General features: G+C 52.3%; 1 long non-coding RNA gene across 1 annotated transcript in view; it reads left to right on the top strand.

Moving 5' to 3' along the window:
• LOC117804044 overlaps positions 1 to 3,574 on the top strand; it is an 11,567-nt gene extending 7,993 nt beyond the window's left edge. Inside the window, exon 3 of the long non-coding RNA XR_004628230.1 lies at positions 224 to 3,574. This is a non-coding gene — a long non-coding RNA (uncharacterized LOC117804044). The remainder of the gene's footprint in view (positions 1 to 223) is intronic.
• Positions 3,575 to 25,844: the final 22,270 nt, after the last annotated feature.

Here is a 25,844-nt window from a genome sequence, read left to right as displayed (position 1 = left end):
GGTGGGGGGGCTGGGGGCGGGGGGTGGGTGAGGAGATGAGGGCGAGATAGCGGCTCTTCCCCTTTTAATGTCAGCAGGTCAGAGTCAACCTCAGTGAGAACAGGTGTCTCTTGGCTCCCAGGGCTGCTGCTATCAGAGCGTGTGCCCCTTGGGCTGTGCTGTGGAGGGAAACTTCTCCCAGAAGCTCCCTGAGGACAAAGACCACTGTTCGTCTGTGTTCCAGGCACCTGCAGGGTTCCTGAAGGGGCTCGGTGTGAGCCAAGGACGGAGTGACATTGGCCATGGGAGATGCTCCGGGGCGTCAGGACAGGCGGGACAGGCTGTCCACACAAGTGTCTCCTTCCCGCACGTGACCTCTGCGTCCCAGCTCGGACTGCTCATCGCACACGTCCCAGAAGGAACGCGTTGCCAGACGCAGCAGAAGAACTAGAGCGAGCCCGGGTCAGTCTGAGCGTCAGATAAACCACCGACAACATTTACTGTAATCTAGTAAGTCATAGCACAGTCGTGGGTAGTGCAGAGAAGAATCCACATCCAGTATCATTTAAGAAACTTCCCACGGTTTCTCTGAACTCCAAAGCCACCTAGGCATCTGTGTGGCGTGCCGGGCAGACCGCACGGGATCTAGTTACTGAGATGAGGTGGGATGAAAGCAAAGCCCACAGGGCCCGTGCGGATGGCACAGAGGGCAGAACTCACAGGGACAGGCAGTCACGGGCCATGAGGCCGGGGTGTGGGATGCAAGCTCCCACGGCCCGCCAGGTAGAAACACGGTATTCATTCCCAGACTATGCGATGGGCACCGTCAAAGCAACTTCACTGTAGCCGCCAAGTTCACAGGCTCCAGCGGAGATCCCTCCTCCCCGGAATCCCTGATCTACCTGAGCCCAACAGGGGTCAACGAGTACCTGACAGCACTGTGGGGTGTGGGCAGTGTGATTCAGGACTATGACTCGGATAAGCTACTCCCCGCATTTGGATTTGAGGCCCAGGTACCCCTGACTGGCAGGTCTCCCATGAATTTGCCTTGATCTTCAACCCCAGTAACCCCTGCTGCTCAGGCATCCAGGGCACTGTGGATGCTTACCGCCAAGCCCTGCCCCAAGTTCGCCTCTACGCCCCCACCAACTCTGCACCCATCATCAACCACGTAGCCGTGTTGGCACCCCAGGCTGCACATCAGGGGAGTGCCTCACAACACCTCGTGCTGTTGCTGCCGCCTGACGGTGCTGTGACAGGCGTGGAGGCCGCACGTGCGGCCGTGGTGTGCCCCTCCCACCTGCGCACGTCCGTGATCCTGGCGGGTGTGGGTGGAGCCGGCTTGGAGGCCGTGGAGCAGCTGCGTGCTGACGGCGGAGTGTGGGCGCACACTCCATGACGTAGGGCAGTTTGTGCCCCACGGCCACTTCCAGAAGGGCCCTCGGGAGACGCCGGCACAGAAGCGCCCACACAGCTGGTCTCCTGCTTCAAGGCCCATTCCCACCGCTTCTACCCCCAGCCAAGAGCTGGGCACAGGCTCCTCCAGCCTAGATTCCCCTAGAGGGTGGGCTGCGGCGCGTCGCCAGGCTTGCGTCCCCGAGGCCCCTGTGGGCACGGCTCAACCCCGCACACATTCCCCCTCGCTGCACTTCACGTTTTATACTTTGTATTTGCTCCTGCTGTTGCTGTCCATCGCTCCTGCTTGCCCCTGGAGTCCCTCATTTAATAAAGGTCCATGGAGACCCACGGAGCCGCAGCACACACACGCAGCCCCGTGGGGGGGGGGGGCTCCGCATGGGCGGGTTCTGACTGGAGCCGCTGCCGAGGCCGTGTCCCTCTGGCACAGCCCAACATCGGCTCCGGGGAGGTGAGCACAGGAGCGCCTCTGGAGCCCTGGGGCTTGTAGGACTTGTCGCGTGTTGAGTGCAAGCTACTGTCAGGTATTTGAGCTGCATGACCTCTGGGCACCAGCTGTGAGACGGGGCGTCTCAGGGGCTACGTCTTGGCCCCTGGGGGCTCGAGCTTTACCAGGAGCTCGATTAGGAGCAAGACAGCTGGTGCGGGAATCGATGCCGCCGAGTCGTGCGTGCGGCCAGAATGCAGAGCTCGCATTACCACGGCCGGACTCAGGGCAGGGTCAGTCTTCATGTTTCCCGTGATGGGCTGGATTTTGACAGAAAGACAAGGGCACGAATCATTTAAAAGTAGTTGTAGCTTGACTGATCATAAGCTCTTGGTAGCTCTTTGTAAATGTGCTGTTTGTGCTGTTAACCAGGCCTGTCTGATAATCGTCCCTACTCTGGGCAGTGAGCTCTGTCCACGTTTTCCAAGTGTAACGTGGTCTATGGCATAACTCGCTGATTTACTCTCTTGGAGTAGAAATAGGAAGAGAAGAAATTAGGAATTAGTTAATGGCCTTCTGCTTAAGATTTTTTTCAACAAAAACTTACTTCTTAAGTTAAAAAATAAGTCTGTGTTTATTTTCTCGAAGATATGTTACATTAGCAAGAAAAATATTAGAAATTGAATTTAACTTTCAATTTTCACTTGGAAGATTTTTATCAATTTAAAAATGATGAAAATCATCAATAAACATATAAACATTGTATGGTCTCAATGCGTTACCAAAATGGCTTGGGCATTAGATAAATTACCTAAGGAAAATCTGATTTAAGAAAGGAGATCTAAAATAAACTCCCCCCCAAAGCAGCAGCCCATCTCATCCCAGATTAAAGACTGTATTTTACATTTAAAAATAGCGCCCTTTTCAAATTATAAGTGTAATAAATACACATTATGGAGATTTTAGAAAAACAATGTCTTGAGGCAAAATAAAATTGCCTGTCGATGCCACCATTTAGGGCGAGAGAAACCACAGTACTCTGTGAATTTTGTTTCGATCTTTTTTCCGTGCACCAGAATGGGAATACTACAGCATACTGGTGACCCTGAGTGGAGGGCGTACCTTAGAACGAACACACAGGTAGAGCTTGTCACCAATGCAGAGACGCGGGTCATGGCCACACACCGCCGGTGATTCACACGTGTCCAGCTTGCTGCTTTCCCTTAATACTGTCTTAAATATTTCCCAAGGTCAGTAAATATTCTTCAGATCATTTTGTCTAAATGACTGTGTAGTTTTCCATCACAGGAGAAAACTCCACAATTAATTTCTTTCTTCTCTTTTTCTTGAACATTTGGGACCCACTATTGCATGGTTGTTAATAATACTACAACAAATATCTTTATATCCGCAACTTTGCTCATTCCTGATTTTCCCATAGGCTCACAGTACCGGAATAAATGGGTCATAACATTTGAAATTGTTAAGCCTCCTGGTAAGTATTGCCAAAACTCCGTCCAGAAAAGTTGCCTAAATTTATCTTCTTCCGCTGGTGTTGGAGAGTGTCCAGTTTAACAGATCCTGTGCAAAGAAGATGCTTATCAAAACATAATAAAAAAGAAATAAATATAACCCTTTCATTGATAAAATTGATTTCTCATTTTTTGATGCAGACTTTGAATTCTAGAGAAGTGAAACATTATTTGACGTTTGTTTTGTACTTTTAAAGAATTGCCAATTAATGCCCTTGCCCATTTTTCTCACGGGGTTTATCTGTTACTGATTTTTGAAATAATCAAAATCATTAAATGAATTAATGCTTTGTTTTTCATGTATAATGTGAATGTTTTCTTCTAATTTTTCCAATTTTAACTTCATTGATGGAAATTTTGATATCTAGACATTTTATCATTTCAGGTATAAAATCTGTAACTGTTTTGCTTGTGGGTTATTTCTTTGCTTTTGTCTGTTAAAAAGATAGATTTTTTTCCATCAAAAGACCCCACAAATATCCACTGACATTTTGTTTTTTATATCTGACTTCTTTATTACATATAAATATAATATTTGATATATTATAATAATATTTATACATTACGATTATTATATATAACATTATTGTGTAGTATATAGAGATTATATAATACATTTATATATAATCTTTTCACAGTTATTAATGAAATGATGTTCTTTCGTAGATGGTCTTTGAGTAACTGATTTGAGTAGTGAAACCGAGTCAAACAGGGTTTTGGAGGAATATAGTCCAGGACTCACATTAACTTTTAATGTTAACAATGTACCTGGCACAGGCACACTGAAAGTTAAGTGCCTGCAAATATTTTGCGAAAATAGTTCTTCTTTTAAAAGTTTCCATTTTAGCCACTCAACTGGATCTCTTCAAGGCGGGAAGTAATTAGATGATCTCTGCACTCATAAATTGACGTTCCACAGAAGATCTGACTGGCTGCGGTCTGGAGGAAGGTCGTCTGCCGGGCAGTATTGTCAGCTCACAGTGGCCGCCGCTGTGGCCGAGGCGACCCTGAGCTCCATGGCGCCGGGCCATGCCGGCGGCTGTCGGAAAAATTCACCCCACATCACCTTTTGTTTTTAAGGAAGAGAAGGGTTTCTTTTCTTTCCTCTTTGTTGTGCAAGCCCAGAGTTTTGACTTATTTGCCCTTTAGGTCCAAGGATAACCAAGGGGCTTTGCTGGGGACACTGTGTGGGGTCGACTCTATTAACTATTAACCACGGTTACCTGCTGGGAGTTGGGAAGTCAGAGGGTGCTGTCTGATCACATCAACACATGACCTATTCTGAAATTAAATGAAAATTAATATTTTTAAATGTTCAGCAATGAAATATTAAAAACACTGATTAGAATAATTTCAAAAGCTCTCAGATCAGTGGCTGGTGGAAAATCTAAGAGGTCAGAGTTCATGCTGAAGCTCTGTTCTGTCCTGGGGGCTGGACACTAGGAGGAAGGTAAACCACGCTTGCTGCAAAACACACACTGGTTTCATAAGATGCTGCTCAGAACTGGAAAGCAGGAACAGATTCATTTAAAAATGATTGTGATGTCATATAGAAGTATCGAGAGAGTAATTTGGTCGACTTCCCAGCTCAGGACAGATTTGAAAATATTCTCCATTTGTATAATCTTTGAGTAGATTTTCATTATTAGATTCTATGTAAACCTCTAGACTTGGTGGATTTAACTCTTATTTTCCATCAACTATTTTATTTTCTTAAAAGATTTTATTTATCTATTTGAGAGAGAGAGAGAGACCACATGAGCAGGGGAAGGCCGTGGGAGAGGGAGAAGCAGACGGCCCTCTGAGCAGGGAGCCTGCTGATGAACGATGCCGATGCCGGACTCCGACCAAGGATCCAGACAGCATGACCCGAGCCAAAGGCAGACGCCTCACCGACTGAGCCCCAGGCACGGTAACTTTAATTTTCAAAATCAGAAAGCTCCCCTTTCCCCTTTCTGACCCAGCACTAACATTAAAAAATACTAAACTGTCCTCTTCATTATGCTTTCAAAGGAAATGTTCATTAGATATTTAAATGAATTATTTCTTTTAAAGGGCAAAAATTCCCTGATATATAAAAGGAAAACAGAGGTGAAATTGCTATTTGGTACACCAGCTTTAATTTGATTTGAATCAGAGCATTCTGGGGCATCCTTCCGAATTTACAAAGTGTGTCCAAAGAGGAGCTTTTTGAAAGACTGACTCTTTCCACCCCTCAGGCGGAGATGGCTCTTGGCCTTGGAGAGAGAACAGTGCAGTGGATTAATTCACGTTTCATTCCCTTCCCCTGCAGAGCGCGTTTTGGTTCTCTCTCCACCGAGAGCGGGGGTCTTGAAGCTAGAGCTTCCCGTATCACTGGGTCTCGGAGTTCACAGCCGTCTGAAGACCCTCCCCTCTTTCCCTCCTTCCTTCCTCCGTCCTCCCTTCCTCCAGCTGGGGCTGCTGAGCACCGACCAGGCACTGGGGAAACTCTGAGGACCCAAGACTCAGTTTCTGCCTTCAAGGAACTTACCGTTCGTGGGGGAGACTCAGATGAATGAAGCAGAGAGTACAGCTCACACGACGGTCTAGGTTACGCCACGATCCATTGCACAGGTGAGAAAACCCTCTCCATTCGCTCATGCCTGTGGCGTGCTTGCGTTCATTCCGTGAGGATTTCGGAGGGGGTGACGGATGCCATTTTGCAAAGGCCGCCACGCCTGTCTACTTTGCTTCCGTCACATACTCTTGCTGGAATTTACCATGAATGGCGTTACTCCCCCAGAGGGTGGGGTCAGTGTTTCCTCCCTTTGAACACCTGTGGGATCTTGTTACTTGGTGACCCGTGAATTTGGGTGGAAGTGAGGCTCTGCAGCTTCGGAGGCTCAGTCACCAAAGGAGAACGCTCTTGCCTGGCTCTCTCTGTCAGGACCCTCTCCCTGGGGACCTGGCTGCCATGTCCTGAGGAAGCCCGGGCCCCGTGAAGAGGCCACATGTGGGTGTTCAGGCTGATGGACCAGCTGCGCTCCCAGCTGACGCCAGCGTCCACTGGCAGACATGGGGTGATTGTACCCCCAGACGTCACGGAGCAGGGACAGACATCCCGCCATGCCCCCTCGGTATTCCAGACCCACAGCAACAAGAGACACGGCAGCCATCACTGTGGTTTTTAAGCCACTGCGCTGTGGGCCGATCTGTTATGCAGGAATATGTCACCAAGGCAAAGGAGCTACATGATCTTTTAAATAGTCTGTCTTTTGGAAGCTTCGATTTTAGCTGTAGGTAGAACGTACACTTGTGAAATCAGGAATAAGTAGAGGCCTCACTTCAAAACGAGTAATTCAGAAAACACTGCCGTAGACTAAGGAGTGTGAGTGATGAGCACTGGGGATGTTCATGCCTGGAGGACGGTGCAAGCTTTCTTCAGCCAGGTACCCGCCTCCCTGTCCAGAACTGCTGCCCGCACGTCAGGGGTCTGGACAGCTGGCCTGGGAAGACGGGGGCTGCGTGTGGCGAGGACTCGCGGGCTGAAGAATCTGAGCCTCCAGCTAGGGGGCCGGCCCGGGAGCCCTGCTCTGGCCCTGCTCAGCCAGGGGGTCCCACCGTTCTGAGGTGTGTCCCCATCTGCAGAACGGGGCCACCAGCTCTCCCCTGGCTGGCGGTGTGGGGCGTGTGACGGGGTGAGGGGAAGGCAGGACGGCGCTGCAGACACAGCATGTGTCACAGAGAATGGCAGACTTTGCCTGGAGAGGCGGCACGATGGAGGCTGAGGAAGTGGCTGGAGCCGCAGCTGGAGGAGGGGACAGGAGGCCCCAGGAGCCAAGCGTCATCTGAGTGCTTGGACCAGGTGGGAGGAAAGTCTCCGGAACCAGACAAACCAGTCCGTGGCCTGCTGTGGCGTGATTTGGAGCTTCTGCCATTCCTGAGTGCTGGAGACCTGAGCAGGGGCGTCTGGGGAAGAACATGGCGAGGGGGAGACCCTGGTGCCGGCCGGCAGGGCTGGGAGGTAGGGCTGTGAACCCGCCTGGACGGAGGGGCAGTGAGAGCAGGCAGAGCTGGAGGAGAAGGCTGCGGGAGCCCAGCTGTGGCTGGAGACCTGGTTGGGGTAGGCAGCCGGCTGCAGCCGTGGTGCCTGGGGTGGTGACAGTGCGGACTGCACTGTTTCCAGCGCCGAGCTCGGCCTCGGGGGCCAGGGGAGGACAGTCTCACCGGGCTGGCACTGACGTTCGAAGAGACTTCTCTGTCCGCCATCCGTGAGTGGTGACACGGCACGCAGCCCTCTAACATAACCCCCACTTGCCCGGTGCTGAGGGGGCACGAGATGAAAGGCCCCGTGCAGGGGACGTGACTGTAGTGGTGAGCAGTACAAGCGGTAGGAACACCACCGCCCCCACTCCAAAGCAGCGGACCACAAGGCCCCGGCATTTGGTTGACATTGCTTTGAACAGAATCGGAGGTAGTCCCGTTACTCCCCCATGGCCATGTGGATGCGCGTGAGCTTCTCACCTGCCCTAGTGCCACCTCATCCCCAGCTCGAGCTTCGCTTGTGCCGTAGATGATGGTGGGGCTTCGTTTAGACAAACAAGCGGGTACTTCTCGGTTTGCTTGTTTTGGGTCTGCAAATGCAGGTTTTATGGATTGGCACACAAAGTGAGATTGCAGGGAAAAGCTCAAAGCCAGCGGATTAGGGGAGGCCCTGATGTGGGGGGGCGGACCAGCCACAGAGAGGGCCGCCGGTGAGACTCAGGTTTATCTGACCGAGTTGGTTCACCTAATGCTTCCGACTGGGTCAGGTTCCTCCCAGCCCAGAACATCAGCGAACACGTACAGGCGGCGGGCGGGAGGTTAGTCTCACAGCTCATGACAGTGTTCATGTGCACATATTTGGGGTAGACTCTCTTAAAGTCTTGACCTGAAGCTAAAGTTTGCCTGTTTCCGTTTCCCCAGCCATGACTTCCCTTGCCCTGGGCTCCCAGCATTGGTGCCCAGCTGCCCTCTCTCCCTCCTCTGTGGGCACGCGGCAGAGCGCTGAGGGGCTGGCCCCTTGCAGGAGGGAGGACGGTGCTCCCAGACCGCTGTCCACGTGATCTGCAGAAACAGGTCTCCCGCTGATAAAACCCTTGCTCCCCACTTGCTGCCACGAACCTCACTGGTTATAGCAACTCTCCCACTTCTCTAAAGAATCCCTCCCAGCTTGGAAACCCTAATTCTCTGTATTTCTCAAAAAAGACTCCCACTCTACCATAAACAAAACTATTTCATTCTCTATTCATGGGCCAAGCTGGGAGCTGAGTACTTGGGGAGAGACATAGTATGGCTTAGATACCATGTGTCTAAATATTTAGACAGTTGAGAGGCTGCAAGAAATTTCAAATCTGTGTAGGAATTGCAGTGTTCATCAATCCTATGGCAGGATTAGTCAGCAAATTATAAACTTAACTGGTCACAGCTTTACTGTTTATTCTTCTGTATGGTTGTTGGGAAATCCTCCACATGAAAGCAGCAAAACAAAGAAGAGAAACAGAACATTGATTGAAAAATACCTAAATGGGCTGATCAGACCCCCAGTTAGTAGAAAATGATGGAATCCAGGCCTTGAAAGAACAAATCAAGGGGTGACTTGAGCACGTTTGCAGCTAACCCTGAAGCATGCACACAGGAAGTGCCCGGGTGGGAGCAGGATCTCGTGTCTGCACCCATGACAGCAGCAGCTGGGGGAAAGCCCAGATAATATCCAGAGTTCAAGCACAGTATGGTTCAAGCACAGTATGATGAGAACAGCTAATGTTTACCTGGTGCTTAAGATGAATCAGGCCCTCTGTGCACATTTCTCATCTATCTCACAACATTGAGAGAAGGAAACTGGGTAAAGCGATGAGGATTTTCGTCGGTCCTGTACAGAAACATGTTGGCCTAAGATGCCAGGGTGACAAACACAGCTCCAAGCTCCGTGGGAGAGACCAGCAGGTCCTGACATAAAACAATATAAGCAGTCCGGTCCCAGCCTGGAGACTCACAGCAGAGCAAGGTCTATCAAAGCACATTGATGCCAATGGCCCCTGGCCCCAGAACAATGGGGGCGAGCCCGGCTTGCGCTGGCATCAGGGGAGGTGGTGAGGGCAACAAATGGGGATAGCCAACTCTTTGCTCCTTTAGTTAGATGCAAAAGCCATCCACGTGTTGAAAGGATAGCCCTTGGTGATGGTAATTTAATTCTGTTCAGTTCAGCTCTGCATGCAGCAAGTGAGGCAGAGACCCAGTGGCCCATCCAGAAGCCACCAGGCAACAACATGCTGTCAGGAAGAACCGTGCATGAAGATATGAAGATACTGCAGTGTCTCCACAGGGGCTGGAAAGTAGCAAAATAGAAGCCAGGAGAGGGGCACAGTTTCATAATCATAGGAATTCTAGCATAGGTCATGCTAATTGTGATAGACCACCATGACAACTACAGATGCATGGGCCTCCTGTCTTACTGTTTCCTGAGAAACTTACAGTTTTACTTTTGTGGTGTGCTGTGTTTCTTATGTAAGTAGTAACTGCAGGATTTATAATAAAATACTATAAGCAAACACCACTCTGGATAAGTGGGTTAATGGTCCCTTTAAATCTCATGGTCACTCATCCTCCAAATCTTGGGGGACAAGGAAGAAGAAATAACATCTGCGGCTGGGAGTGTCTTCTGATACTGTGTAAATACCAGACCAGCTTGGAATAGGATTTGATGTTATGCAAGAATGAATCAGAAAAGCTGCATTCCTGAATTAAAAACAATTTGAGTATTTCAACAAAATATGAGTGGCTTATTGGTGTTGGTATAAAGGCAGACGCAAATGTTGCCAACATTGGTAATGTTAAAAATTGAAAACGTTAATCATGTATGTATTTCAGCACAAAGATAATCGTGTTCTACTAGAGGCTTCTGGTTTCCATAAAGAATACTTGCAGTAATTAGTAAGGAAAAATTTAAAAGAATGTCATAATTCAGTCTCATATAGCAAACATTTAAAATAATAAAAACAGGAAATTTTTTATGAGGAGATATTGATAAAGCAAATGAAAACCATTTAGACAGTACTATCATCCTTTTTAATATCACCTCTGTGCCTAAACGTAATTAGGCATTTCAGACATGACACACTTACCAGAACTTAAAAAAAAGAATGGCACTGACGGAGACCATTGTGATCTGGACGTTGTTGCTGCCGTGAGAGGCTACGTATCTACTGAAACGGGAAAACAACTTTTGGGAAAGCTTACAAACTCAAGCAGCAGAATTTCAGGTATTACTGGTCCTAGTTCACTTCTTTCACTTAAGAATACTGTAATAATGTATTTGAAGGGCAAAACGCAGGGACTGGGAGACAGGTGGATGGTTTCATGATTTCCTGTGTCCAGAAGGGGTACATGTGGCTACATGTCGATCGTTATTATTGGTGCTTGAGCCATGTCAGTGGGAAATCCTCCCAAATAAAACACATCAGGTATGTATGAACAGTGTCCACGTCACGATAATTACACTGAAATTGTAACTTAATTGTAATTCATTATAGAGAGAAAGTGTATCGTCACTACTAAATTTTCATCAAAATTTCAGGATGTTTTCATTCAGTTTGTCTAAAATGACCACATTTGATTCTATCTGGATGGTATAATTAAATATGTAAGTTGATCACCTTATATCTTTTCCCAAAAATGCTTCATATTCTTTTCATATATCAAGAAAACAGCAGTGAGAACTAAATACTTTGCATAATGTAAATTGAAAGAATTTGTGGACCTTGGTGGGTAGCCGGCACAGCTGTGTCCAGATTCGTGCAGTCTCTAAGAACAACTGTGTGATGGGGTGGTTAGACATGAGAAGATGGGCTTTCAGATACACGACGCTCCACCAGAGGGGTCAGTACTTCCCTAGCATTATAGGAAAGACTCGATTCAGGTATTACAGCGAGGATGAAGAAAGCTCTCCCATCTTTATTCTCGCAGGTGACACCTGCCCGGATTCCCCATCCCGGCTCGAGGTGCTTTCCCACAGCACTCATCTCCTTGACACGCACAGCACTTTCTTCCTTGCTCTGTTTAGTATTTATTTTCTTTCCCCTACACTGTCAGCACCCCGGGGCAGAGAGCTCTGCAATTCTTGCTGCTGATGGTGGCTGGTGTGTCCTGCACACCTAGAACAGTACCTCACACCGTGTGGATGCTGTATGTTGTGAGTCAATGAATATATAAAATCAGCAAAGGAACTGTGAAGGGAAAGTGGAAGCTGATACTCAAAGGAAGAAATCAGATATGAAATTTGAAAAGAAACATGAATACCTCGGCCAAGAGGAGACACAACCAGCTTGTCTAATATATTATGTAAAAATGTTCTTATGGTCTAATTTGAAAAATGAAGAAAATAAAACGAAGTGTTAAGGTTTTCACATTCTTGGCATTCTGAAACTAGGTCAAAGGACATGTGAGGCTCTGTAGACAGAGAAAATGCAGCCAGCTAATTGAACATGACAACCCAACAGACAGTGGTCATGATTCAGTTTAATGGTGGAGACACCAGACGTGCCAAGTGTCAGACAGTGTTACTGGGCTGGAACTTTTGCCTGGAACAATTGATGCTAGCATAGCAAACGCTGACAGAGGTTTCTGTACCATGAGCAATGTCAGTGATGGCAAAGGAACTCCACAGAGGCTAAGGTCGCCTGACGACTCTGTAATTAGCAAGGGTGTTGGTGCAAACACTGTGGAGTCCCCATGTCGTGTCGTGGCTCAGGCCGGGGCATCTTCCGGGAACACCCATGTCAATGGGAAGTCATGCGAACGTGTTCCGAGGTCTGGCGATGATTTGGAAATTATTAGAATGATTGGATAAGCAATTTGTACTGGAATTTGTCTATCTGGGTAAATGATTATGTATGAACTCATGTTGATGGAATAATTTCGTAGTTTAGAGAACAAGGGAGATATATTTTATCATTTATACATATATTTATATGTTAATTTGTTTGTGCAGTTGTTAACTAGTTTGTCTTCCCCACTGCATCGACTGCCTACATCGACAGGGACAAGCAGAATGGTTTACAACGATTTATAGGGCAGATCGTCCTCTTTCCTGAAGACGCTCACATCCTCATGTATACGGTTCACGCCCGCGAGGGCTGCCGAGTGAATACATAGCCCAGAAACGGCACCAGGAGTATGAGGAGGGAGGAGGGACTTGGGTCTGAGATGCTCAAAGCCTTGAGGCCGAGTGCAGTGGAGCTGGTGCGGTGTCAGTTTCATGGGGACCAGCAAGAAGAGCAGAGGCTTGTCCTGATCATCTGGACACTGCTGGGGAAGCCAGGGCCGCGTGTGCAACGGCATGGAGGAGGCGCCCACCTACAGGGCTCACGGGATGGTGGGGGCCACCGTCCGAGGCATGATGGGCTCTACAAGGTTGGGTTGGCAAAGAAGGATGAGTTCTTGGAAGGCTTTGCATCCTAAGCTGGGGGCTTGGATTTGGTCTCACGGGCAGTTTGGGGTGACGAATAAAAAAGGACAGTGGGTGGGCTGGGGTGGAGAGCTCAGCAGGAAACTCGGAGTCTGGGCCATCCTGGATGGATGGGAGCAGGGCCGCGTGGAGGAGGAAAGGTCTTCGAAGCCACAGAGAGTGGTGGAGTCAAGAAGGAAGCAGTGGGCTGTGTCACAAAGCTGGCAAAGCGCGAGGGACTCAGGACCGTGTTCACTACCCGTGGCGTGCCTGGTGGGGGCACAGTGTGCTGGCAGGTGCGTCCTGCGGGCAGTTGGCAGATGTCGGGGATTAGGACAGGAGCGTGATTCAATGCCTGGAGGTGAGAGGTGACACCGAGGAAAACAAAATGCAGAGAAGCTTCTACGAGAAACGGCCATAAGAAAACATGACAAAATTCTGGTGCCCAAGTCTAGAAAATCTTGAAGGTACTGCTGCAGTGGGAGGGACAGGTGCCCCTCAGCCCTTGCCTGCCGGTGCAAGGATAGGCTGGGACAGACGTGTGGCCGCAGGCCTTCTTTGTTGTCCCCCCACGAAGCTCCATTCCAACCAAGACTGGTACTGATGTCCCCCTCTGTCAGCCCATGTCTTGACTGGGCGGTGATCCCTATGTTTCAGAAAAGGTGCCAGGAGCCAGGTGTTCTTGTTAATGGTATGGAAAGGCCCCCAGCTCTGGAGAACCCTTCTGGAGAATTCCACTTCCCACTGGAAACACTTCCCCGGGCGGGAGGACTTGCAGACCCTTTGCTGGTTTCCTGTTAGATTTCCGTGGGGGGTGGACGGGGGGCGAGGAAGGGAGGGGAAACCCCAGCCCCCGCAGCTCCTTCCTTGGAAGCAGGGCTGCCTGGTGAGGGTTGTGAGGACCTGCCTCTCTATTCCTGGCCGTTTGCACCTGAGTCCCATTCCTGGCCAGCCTCCTTGCCTCTGTTCTCCCCGAGCCTGGTCTTTCCTTCTCCTTCTTTGTCCCACAGGCACTTCCTGTGAGGCTTGGGGAGGGTGTCCGTGGGGGTCTTTGGTGACATCACCAGGAGAAAAACATTGAGCTGGCTGTTTTAGGGTAAAATGTTTCATTGAAATGGAGGACAAGTCACAAGTATGTTTAGGAATAATGCTGTGCGGGGAGCCACACAAGGCTTCTCTCTTACTTACAACCCAGTTGTTAAAAAAGAGCCTGATTCTGTGGGACGCCGGGGGGGCGCAGTCGGCTGAGCGCCTGCCTCTCGATTTCGGCTCAGGTCATGATCTCGGGGTCGTGGTCAGGCTCCGTGCTCAGCGGGCAGTCTGTTGGAGAGTCTCTCCCTCTGCCCCTCCCACAGTAAATAAATAAATAAATATGTCTTTAAAAACATGAGCCCCATTCTGTATTTGTCTAGGCTGCCTTTGGTCACTCGTTCTGTTTATTCAGCTATAACCTGGTCCCCGTACAAAACTAAATAAAACTTAGGCATGTTATTTTTAATTTCATAGAGGGCGTGGAGTACGGAGAGATGTTATCTCTTGAGAAGCAGGACTATTTACAGAAAAGGAGAGCAGCAGAGTCCCCCTAGGTTCAGTTCAAATACGCCCAAGAATTCATCGTTGAGTCATAACCTGAGGAGGAGAAGAAAGGAATCAGGAAAAACAGTAGGTGCCTTTTTGGCCGTTTTAACCCTCCGGGTAGGCGGGAGCAGGCGCTGCAGGAGCAGGTCAGGACCGGGTCACGAGGTGGGACTCCGGGTACAGGAACGGAATGAAGCCACATCCATCAGGTGTGGGCTGTGCGCGTGGGGCAGGGCAAAGCACCCCCAGGACGGTTCCATCCAGCCCTCCCCTAGCCCCGCATGCTCTGTTGAATGTTGAAGAGGGTTAGGGTGGCCCAGGGAGGCCGTCTGTCTTGGGTGACGTGCTGGGAACTGAGCTGGCTGGTGACAAAGTGACCCAATTGGATCTGGTCTGGGGACACGGAGCACTAGCCCCCAGAGGGAACGGGCCCCTCTCCTGCAGGCTAGTCCCGCGTGTGCTGGTCTCTCCATGGCCCGGGGCGCACCCCAGCCCTGGCAGGGAAACCAACAGGCAGGAGAGGCTTCCCGAGCTGCCTCCCGTTCCCACCGACCACCACGATAACTGCTGGGCACCAACAATCGGGGCCGGTCGCACGCCTGCAGCCTTACACATCCTCTGAAATACACGTGGGAAAAATGTTGGTCCATCAGTCAGAAAAATCCAAGTAGTAGTAATAAATACAGTGCCTACGGGGAGCACACGCCACTTGGCATGGAAACACGGTCACAACCCTGTGGGGGGGGTGCTGTTTCCAGTTCACAGTTCGAGGGTGAAGGCTGGAGGTCTTGGGGGCTCACGCCACTGCTGCAGGCTGGTCCCCTGACTTCAAAGAACAGGCTGCCCAGCTCTCGGCGTGGGCGCAATGACCTCGACACAGGCCTCGCAGGAAAGCAAGCGGCGTGTTCGGGTCTAAACCTGTGCATCGCGGCAGGTGGAGGTCAGCGGTGGCGGCGCAGGGAGAGCTCCCGGAGAGGGACTGACGGATCCTGGTCTGTGGGCTGTCAGGTGGGTCCACTGCTGGAGAAACGGGCCCAGGTCTCCAGGAACGACTCAGTTACATCGGTGAAAAGTCGACTCCCACCAGCCCATTCCGTGGTGGGTGGTGCCTGCGTTCGCCTGGGAGTTCACGCCCTGGAGCCGGGCCCGGGCCCAGGAAGGAGTGAGTGACACGATTTGGGTCAAATTTGGGGGGATTTCAGGCTGCTTCGTGGAGTAGCTTGTCTGGTTTCTGACCGGCTCTGCCTTTGGGTGACGGGACACGGGAGCACGTTCTGAGCTGCGCCCGCGGCCACCGTGGCTGGGGGAGGGCTGAGGGGCAACACAACCCCTCACTGTGCGTCTTAGGGTTCTTGCTGCTCGCGACGCTCCCCTTCTGCTTTGGTGAGAAATGAACCCGCTCTCACTGGCCCGTCTGAAGTGATGGAACCCCGGGCTGTGTTCCGGGAGGCTCAAAGCTCTGACCCGAGCAGCTCGTTACTCTCGGAACCCTATTTGTCCCCAAGCCCTGTCCGGTGCGGACCCTGCTGCCCCTGTGAAAAGGCCAGCAGGAACTCCCGATCCCGTTTGGCTCGGTTTCCTTGCACGAGCTGTTCTTCTTCATTGAGGCCAAGGCATATTTTTAGATCTTATTTTCGGTCCCAGGTGCTCCTGCAGTGGTTTGGAGCCTGGAGGGAGAGCCCGGGACACGAGACTTTCTCCGAGAGACTGAGTTTGTGATTAATTCAGTTATCGGGGGCCAGTGAATTTCTTTGAAGATGACTACATTTGAGGTAACTAATACAGAATTTGAAGTCCATTGGGATGCAGCAAAAAACCAACCAGGACTTCTGCCGGATGGAAAGCGTATCGTACTAGACATCCGTGTGTCAGTAGCACACTCCTGGCCACTCTGCCCAAAGCTGAGTGAGAAAAACAGAGGACGTTAAGCGGGCAAGTCTTTTCTAGGTGATGTGACACAGAAGGCCGCTCGTATTTGCTTCCTTTTCACACGGAGAGGCGATGTGGGCTATCTACGGACCAGTCTTCAGAATTCCGTCGCACAGGGTGGGAGAGTGAAGTGGGAACACAGCCCTGCTCGGGGTGATTCGAAGACTCGGGCTCCATTTACACCTGCAGCTTCCAGCCTTCCCAAGGCCGTGTGTTTCTTCAAACCAGAGTGAGAAAAGAAATCCAGTCCCTGAATCCAGGAAACACAGGTGCTCTGGGGAGCTGGGTTTGGAGCACGCCCCCTGCTTCTCTTCCTTTGTGTTTCCCCCCGTGGAACCCTTGGACTTCCAGAAGCACAGCCGGACCCCCTGGTTCATAGCAAGCTGGCGGCTGTGGGTGGGGAGAGCAGAGACGTGCTCCGCACACAGAGCCTTCCTAACCTGGTGCATGGGGACGACGCCGCTGTAAGCCCACAACGGCGAGGAGTGACCTGCCGACCATCTCTGCCTACTCCGTGCACACGCAGTTTACCACCCTTACCAGTGAGCCTGCCTGGTCCGCAGCCTTTCTTCAAGCGCCACATCCCTGCACGACCAAGAATCAGGGGAGGTCATCTTGCTGCTGTTCTCCACAACTGTGAATACAAAACTGAATATTTCCGGCCATAAAACCATAACCTGATCTCCATAAAATGACTTATTCAATAAAAGCATCGCGGCGTAGGGGATCCTAAACTTTGGTTCCGTTTGGTGTTACTCTCCTTGTGCGCCTGTTTCTACGTCTGTCGCCCAGGAGGAGGGGAGACCAACCAAGAAGGGTTGCTCTAGGTGCAGCGTGGGTTGCTTCAGCTGAAGGTTTTGAACCGTGTTCAGCACATCGAAGACACTTCTAGTAGTGGTGCTGTCTGCGTGTCCACTGGGCATCGACAGCGGGTCCTCTGGTTCAGTCTCCTCCTCTGGATCCAGGACTGGCAAATCCCAGAGCCAAGGAAAAGTGATGAGGCCTGGCGGCACCCACACGGGCCACTCGATGCCCCGTACAGACTGTACACACACCCATGGCTCTGATCCTGCCCCCCGGCCGCCACCAGCACCTTGAGGGGTCAGGAAGGCCGGTCCCCCAGGTGCCAGCAGGAGACGAGAAGACCGCGGATGTCCGCGAGTGGCACGCATCGCCATCACACACTCCGTAAACATCGGCTGCCAGTCTTCCGCGGGACACGCAGTGGAGCCGGCGCTCGCCCGGAACGGGAAGGAACATGATGAGGTGTGGAACGTCACACGGATGCCGTCAGTGGCGTCGTTGTTTAAAAATCTGGATGGAAACCAAGATTACTCTTTATTCCCTTCATTCCATCTTTGGTCTGCAACCCTGTCCTATGGTAGCAGCCTTCAGAAGCTTGAAGTTGCTGGAGTCCAGTAAGAAGAAAGCAGCGGTGAGTGTGGCTCTCCGGACCTCCATTTAAAGGTTGTGTTTGTGTATTTGAAAACCCCAACAACCGTGTACATTACCTATCGATCAAAGCCGTTTTCCTTTCTTCGCTCCAGATGGAAACACAAAGACTCCACTACGGACTGGCGCTCACACCATCTCCTGGCGGTAGCTCACGGGCTGACATTTGAATTTACGCCGGTGTCACACAAGCGAGCAAGAACTCATAGCTCATCCTGTATTCACACTAGAGCCAGGAGTGTGTCACTGGCCACAGGGTCGGCTGCCACGTGGGGGAAGACTGGACGTGCTGGGTTATCATTTCACTGATCAATACGATCCAGCCTTACGTCACTCTGGTTTGGGTAACTCATCACAGAAAATCCAGTTAGTTTCCTTCCGTAAGTGAAGTTGGTGCCTTGGCGAAATGCAGCATTGTTGGAATCAGGTGAGGTTTGGGGAAGAGAAGAAAGGCTTTCCTGGGGGAGTGAAAGGGTGGTGTGCGGCGTGGGGATGGACGGAAGGGTGAGGACCAGGATGGCCAGAGGAGGGGTCGATAGTGAGCTCGACCTGACACACGGACAGGAGAGGGATGTCAGCCCGACTTGAGGCTGGCTGACACTCGTGTGTGCGTCACACGCACAGTAATGCGGGTCTTCTAGCTCTTGCCCCTTGTTTGGGCTGCTAAGTTTGTCAGTGACAGATCTACAGTCAGGTGGAAGGACAGATGGTCAAGTCCCCACTGCCATGCTCCATTGCACTATTTTGATTCAATTAAAAATAATGGTGGACTTCCAACCCAGCCACGGGCTCCTGCATTGGAGACAGCCTCCAGCTCTTCCTTCCCTTGCCATGAGTCAGACCTTTGGAGGCCTGAGGCCTGAGCCTCTGTCTGCAGTGGAGGCATCCTGAGCACAGAGGGCTGAGGCTTCGGGGTCCATACACGGGGCGAGAGGGGTCCTTCCCTCACCGGCACTGGCAGCCGCACACGACTGGGGACCCAGACGCCCACGAGGACCCCAGCCTCAGAGGAGAGAGATCCCGAGGCCCTGCTGTGCCACGATGGGCTCCCACCCCTTCCTCACGCTGTTCTCTGTGTTTTGCTTTTTTGCTTCTAGAACCAGCACTTAGCACAAACCACCCTGGGATTAAGCCTTCCATTCCCAGCAGGCCTTGGCCGACAGTCTTCGCTAGCGGCTGACTGTAGCTCACGGTAGCATCGGCAAGGCCCTCCTGCTTCTCCGTGCTAAATGTCAACTGCGCCGTAGACTGAGCCCAGCGGCCTCAGAGCGGTGCTTCTCACGCTCGCCAGTTTCATTTGTATCGGAGAGAAAATGAGCTAGTGCTGCAGGATGGGCTGTGTGACGCGGGTCTCCCTTCTGACTTTCTAACGTTGATACTGGATATTTAAATGCATGTGGAGAGAAAGACCGAATGATCTTTCTACTAAGCACAAGCCCTGAAATGGCTATTTGTCATTTCCGATAACAGGAATGCTGAACGGAGACTCCCTTTCTCTCTGCGTGGGCCGGCCGGGAGCTGAAGGCTGGAAAGCACACTTCGCCGCAGGGCTGTGGAGGCAGGTGCCGTCCCGCGCCACGTGCCGCCCGTGGCCACACACAACGGCGTGACACCTGCGGATGGGAATCTGTACTGTCTGCCAAAGTTACAGATGCACGGAGCTTGGCCAGGAGCCAGCTCCATCAATCTGATCAGCACCAGCACACCTGCGACGTGACTCACGCACAGTGTCGCTCATCGCGGCGGTTTGAGAGAGCAGAAGGTTGGACAGGACCCAGAGGTCCAGCCCGTGGGTGGGAGAGGACGAGGAAGGTCTCCAGATACCGGGACAGAAGGATCTTCAGAACACGCTGCCGTGCAGAACCGGGTCTGCAGAGGGGATCAGAACACATGTGAGCGTTTGCTTCCATTCACAGACATGCAGACAGAGCACACACCGGGTGCAAACATGTCGTGAGGGGCCAGGGGCCTGATCGAGGGGGCGTTGGCAGCCGACTCGCCGCTCACGCGTCTCCGCCTCTCACTTTAGTGTTTGAGTGACGACAGCGGTCGTCCGCCTGAACAGAAACTGGGAGACTGAGCGCCACTCCCTATCTGGGTCATGCTCCTGTGGCCCATCAGTGCCCACGGTGCCCTTTGAGCCGCTGGCACGCCAGCTCAGCCCTGACACCGCCACTCAGGTTACATCGCTGCGCCCGGCATCTCCAGAGCACGCCGTCCACACGATTGTTAAAGCGCTGGTTTTACTCCGCCTCGCGTCAGGTAGTAATTAACCTGCTTGTCTCCCCGGAATGATGTCTCTCCGGAGGGAGGGAGCCGTGTGTTACTCATCACAGCACGTCGCACAGAGTTAGCTGATGACAGGGTGCTTCAGGGGATCCCCAGGAAGGCTCACGCCTCCGTCGGGTGGTTCCGTGACGTGGTTGGTGGCGAGGGTCTCCCTCGGAGGGACTGGGGTTGGGAGCAAACGCCAGCCTCCAGGTTGACCATGGAAGGCCATGGGAAGCCCCAGGCCTCCCCCAGCCACGTGCTGCACAAGCTTGGGGAGCCGTGGACGCGCCCGGCTCCCTGCATCAGCCGCGTCCGTCGTCAGGGGAAGGCAGTGCTGTTGTCCAGCTTGAACGCAAAGCCCCTTCCTGCGCTCGCTTTGTCAGCCCGCACGGTGTGTCTGCATGACACCAAACAACAGGACAGCCTCAACAATGAAAGAAAAAGTAATGTTCCACCAGTGAAAATAAGCAGTGTCAATAATAATTAATGAGATACTTGACTCGATAGAAACTGGATGAACTTGATGAATGTCTCCTGCGCCCGGGAGCACTGAGGCCTTCCTACGAGAGCCGCTGAGGGGCCAAGGGGGCAGGCCCTTCGGCGGAGGAGCCCAGGCCTGCTGGGAATGAAAGAGTTAATCCCAGGGGTGGCTTGTGCTAAGTGCTATTTCTAGAAGATGCTGTGACCTTGCAGGAGTGTTACTCAGCGTTCCAACTCTGCTTTTCATCCTGAGATCCCAAGCTTGAGGTCACCTTCCTGTCTCCTGGGCCCCATAAGTGGGGAGGTGTGGCCCCATAAAACCAGTCTGTTGTAGGTGAGATTGAAGGCAGCTTTGGTGATAGCACCTTTGCCCCTGATGAGTCATGAAATTCTGATCTTCCAAAGCAGGAAGGGGTTTTCTAGGTCCTAGCATGGTGCCCTTCACGCGTGGGGGCCACGGTTGGGGGCCCACGGAGCCGAGAAGTCACAGCAGCTTGAGTGGAGGGGCGTTCTCTGTCTAACACTTAGGTGTCATGTAAGCTCCGTTTCTCCTTGTCTGCCACACATCTTGAACTCACCAGCATTCCAGTTAAGGGAACAACCCAGTTTCCGACCTCACAAGTCTACAATCCGTGCTGAGGATTTCAACACGTTTGTATAAATCTCCCCACCCAGGCGCCAATGAAGGAGGAAATAATAACAGGAATATTATCAACTGATGTTTGATGAGAGCTTTCTGGGTGTTACACACACTAAGTGCGTGACAGTGTGTATGACTCACCGAGTCCTTCCAGAAGGCCACCTGCCACCTGCAGCTCGCAGGTGAGCACATGACACACAGAAAGGATGCCACTTGGCCCAAGGCCACCCAGCGCCTATGTGGACAGACCACAAGTCTCTTCCACTAGTGGGCTGACCCCAACGAAATGTTTTATTTATCTGAAGCCTTTTGTTAACATTTTTCAAAGGGAGAAAAACCACTTCTGATTACACGCCTGAGTTTTGCTTTAAGGTTGTAAAATAATAATAATAGTACATAAAAACCCTAAAGTCATTTTTAAAAACTCAACACTTTCGACCACCTCGAGTCCGAGAGTTTGCAGGGCTGACGCCTGGCCGGGGTGGAAGCTGTCTGTGACAACCCAAGCCGCCTGCAGTGTGTCCTGGGCCTCCGGAAGGCACAGCCCCCTGAGTTCCCACACCTTCCCGTCCCGGGGCGGGAACCGCCAGCCCACACTCGGGCCACACTGTTCCCGAGCGTGTTGCTGTTCTCAGGAGCTCGGCGCCAGCATCGCGGGCAGCTGGTTGGGGACATGTAGTCTCAGGCCCCACCGGCGGACTCGGACTCGGCAACCTCGCGGTTCCCTGGGCCCGGCACACTGCTGTTGAGAGGTCCTGCTCTGAGATAGGGTCTCAGTTTCTGAGGTCTCTTTCCAGGCCTTGAAGTTGTATGATTCATGCTCTCTTTGAGGTTCTGGGGCCAGCGAAGCCAGGCTGGGCGGTTTATCTGCGGCATAGTTGCTGGCGGGGTGCTTCTCCTTGGACGGTGGCCGACGCCCAGCCCAAGCTCCAGGCCTGGCCCCTCGGTATTCTCCATTTGCTAATGAATTCTTGACATGGGTTTAGACCTTATTTGTACTTTCCCTCAATCACGATTTAGAGGGAAGTCTATTGTTTATTCAGCAGCACGGCTTTGGGGGAAGTGGAAATAAACCCAGATGCTTGGGCCGGCTGGGCCGAGGGTGGGCTGTGCCCGAGGAGCGTGCTACCGTGGGCCTGGGGCTTGGCATTTGACAAAGCTCCCTGGGATTGGATGCAGGGTCTGCTGTGGGGCTGTGGGTCAGCCTACGCTTCAGTGGGGCCAGCAGTCTGGTGACTAGGACACAGGCAGGGTGGCCCCACGCCGAGAGCAAGGCCTAGGAACTGGCTGAGATGCAGAGAGCCGAACCATGCCCCTGGCCCATCTGGCTCCTGAGCTTCAGGGCGCTCTCCCGGGGCTGGGGGTGGGGACGGGCAGCATCTCGGGGTCGAGAGCGTGTGTCGCAGTCTCCGTGGGGCACCGGACCTTTGCATTCATGGAAGGCACGATTGGGTGTTTGAATCCAGGCTGTTTTTTTAATCTTTCGCTTCAGAAACAACGGATGCCTTCAAATCTTGCTTTTTGATGATTGTGTTCATTGAATTTACCTGCTACTGTCTTAACGTGACCTGAAAAGTTTGGAAAGTTTTGTAATAACTGTCTGGAATGTGCAAATCTCTGTTTACTCTGCATCGAGGAGAGCTCACTGGGTTGAGGAGGGGGAGGGGGAGGTCATGCCTTCAGTCCGTACATCCATAAGCCTGGGCCTGGCGGTGTCCCAACCTTGCCCCCCCTGCAGGGCCTCTCACACGCAGCTGGAGACGGCTGGGACCTTCCCCTGTTTAAGGATGAGGCACAGGTCCCGGAAAGGGGCAGGCCCAAGGTCACCGCCTGGCTGATGACAGAGAGATGCCAGCCCCACGAGGCGTTCACACCTTCCCGTGCCTGCCCTGTCCACAGGGGGCCACACACCTTGTGGGGTCCGTGAGCCCGAGGAGGGGCTGGGCCTGGGCATCTGTGACTCCTCTCCCTGGGGAGTACCCATCCACCTTTTATCAGAACCGCAGAGGAGAACTCTGGGAAGCAGGAACGTGCAGAAACCATGGAAACACGTGATTCTGAGCATCCTGTCTGATTTCAGACTCTGAACGGACTCTCCAAGCTTCCTTCCCAGGAGAAGGAGCTGTCCTCAGCACAGCGGTGCTCCAGGAGCACAGCGCAGCAGCTCAGATCTGAAACTGGAGGGTCCACCAGGGACACTGGATGTGCCCCATTGAGCTCATTTCCATCACCTACGCTCAAGCCGGCTGTGAGGCTCTTCATGGAGATGCCCTGGAGGGGAGAGGGCAGACTGGGCAGCAGTGGTGTTCAGGATGGGACGCTCGAGGAGGGGGCGAGCGTGTGGAGGGGGCTCTGGCCACCGAGGATGCAGATGACATGCCTCGGGTTCTGCCCTGTGGGGAGCACCTAGCTCATGTAGCCGGCGTCTGCGCACTTGGCAGCGAATCTTTGTGTCTTCCCTTCCCGTGAAGGATTCATAGATCCTCCCCGAAGTCGGGGGGCTAAGGTCCCAGAATGCATCTGGGGTGCCGGAGGGACTGCACAGCTCCGACAAGCCTCAGGCTTACGTAACTTGCTCCTGAAATAACACACGTCCCTGCCTCCCCACAGCACACCCCGGAGGCGGACACACAGGTTAGGCAGCATTTCCACGGGATTCGGTGAGCTCAACACTCAATGAAGGAGGTGTGACCTTTCTGTCCAAGCGCTTCCAGGAGAGCCGGTCGGGGAGCACCCCCGGGCCCCACACCCCCGTGCTGGGTGGCAGGACCGGCTCCCTGCCCTGAGCGTCTCCCCAGCCGGGAAACCAAGAGCAAGAGGCCACAGGGGCCTGGTCCTTCATACGGGGCTACTCAAACGTGAGAATTTGCAACTCCCGCCGGCACCAGACGGAAACGTGAGGCTGGCTGGCGGTTTGCAGTCTCAGAGCCTGGAGAGCAGCTGCAGACAACCAGAACCACGAAGAAAACCTGGCAGTCCTGGGCCTATGTTACGCACCTGCACTGGCCTCACCAAATCTAGTCTCAAAACCACGCCTGGGGAAGATAGCACCCCCCACTCTCGGCACGCGTGCAGGGAGACACACCTGTGAGGTGAAGCTGTGGGTCCCCAGGTGGTGTGATGTGTGTATCTGGATCACGTGGCATCCCTAATAGAAATGGCGCTAAGATAGACTTTGCGTGTCATCCAAATGGCATTTCACTTAAATGTCACGAAATGTACAAATTATCTACAAGGGAGCTGATTTGTGGGAGTCTGGAAACTGGGGAGCTGCTGTGATTTGTAAGACGGACGGGATCACGGTTCTAAATAGAAACTTTTAATGAATTTGGTATCCCAAGGTGGTAAAAATTAAACCACCTGGTCATCGACATCACGGATTCTTTTTTTTTTTTCCTTTAAAGACAATTAAAATGTGAGCTTTTCCCTTCAAATCTTAGAAGATGGGACCAATTTTTAAAAATAACCCTCTGCTTCCCAGATGCTCTCTGCTGGGCTCACTCTTGCTCTGGACACGTGTTAGAAGGGCCCATGGAAGAGATTTTAGGATGAAGAGCAGAAATCTTGTACGTTTCTAAAATGGTCCCCGTTGCATAAAATGTAAGAAAATATCCCATAACTGTGGAATAGCAAAGCCCTTTGAAAATATGAAAAGCCACAGATCCTTTCCCCAGAAACACACACACAAACACAAAAACACATAATTTTGCATAAAATTTCAGGAGGTGAATAGTAATCTTTGGAAGCCATCCAAGACCCCTTCTCTTAACATGTGTCTGCGTCCCATTTATCAAGCCTTCTATGGGGTCTGACCTTCCTGGGGGGAGCCCAGCCTCCCCCAGCGCTTCCTTCTCCACGGCCCTAGAAGTGGCTGGTCTCTCCAGGTGCAGGAAGGACTGTCCTGGGGGGCAATCGGCCACAGTTGGCCGCAGCACCCACACCCTGGGGGCCTGGTGGAGGCCCACCTCTGTCCCCCCAGTGCCAAAGCTCCAGTGGCGCCCTTGCTCTGCACCTGCGTTTTCTGGGTGGCTGACGCTCTGAAATGAGGATGGAGAGAGGCACTTTGCCCCAGGACATGGGAATCGACTGTAGTTGGGCACAGTCAGTGGTGACACAGTGGCTTAGGGCACCATTCTGTGTCCAGAATGTGGGGATCTGACTGTGTCCTCATGCCGGGGCAATCTGCCAGGTCCGAGGCCTCTGAATGCAGGGGGACTTTGGGTCAGAAATGCCTGGGCACCCTTCTCATTGCCATCCCAGTCTCCAGCCCAGCCTGGGGACTCCACGGGGACCCCCGAGCTGATGTGGTTTGAAGTGCACAGCTGTCTTCCCCACTGCTCGGCACTCTACCCTGGAGCAGGAGACCTCCTGTCTGGTGTCCTGTATCCCCAGAGCCCAGCGCCCTGCTGCCTACATAGTCGATGGTTACCAAGCCGAATCAAATCAAATGACATCAGCAAGTCTGGAAAATGATTCTGAGACCTTGAGACATGTGTGCTGCGATTTCAGCTTCATTGGCGGGGCTCTGGATGCAGAGGATGAAGCCAGGCAGAGAAGATCTACGCTCCTGGCGTCGGGATCTTTCCCGAGCTGGCATGGGCGCTGAGTTGCCGTGGATGGGCGCCTTCCGGGGGACGGGATCACGCGCCCCCTCTTTCATGCCCACGTCCCGTTCCTCCCAACACTTGCACACGC

This window comes from Ailuropoda melanoleuca, chromosome 10, assembly GCF_002007445.2.
Source record: "Ailuropoda melanoleuca isolate Jingjing chromosome 10, ASM200744v2, whole genome shotgun sequence".
In the NCBI taxonomy this organism is placed as follows: domain Eukaryota; kingdom Metazoa; phylum Chordata; class Mammalia; order Carnivora; family Ursidae; genus Ailuropoda; species Ailuropoda melanoleuca.
The sequence above is the reverse complement of the archived record's forward strand: the minus strand, read 5'-3'. Positions and strand labels throughout refer to the sequence as shown.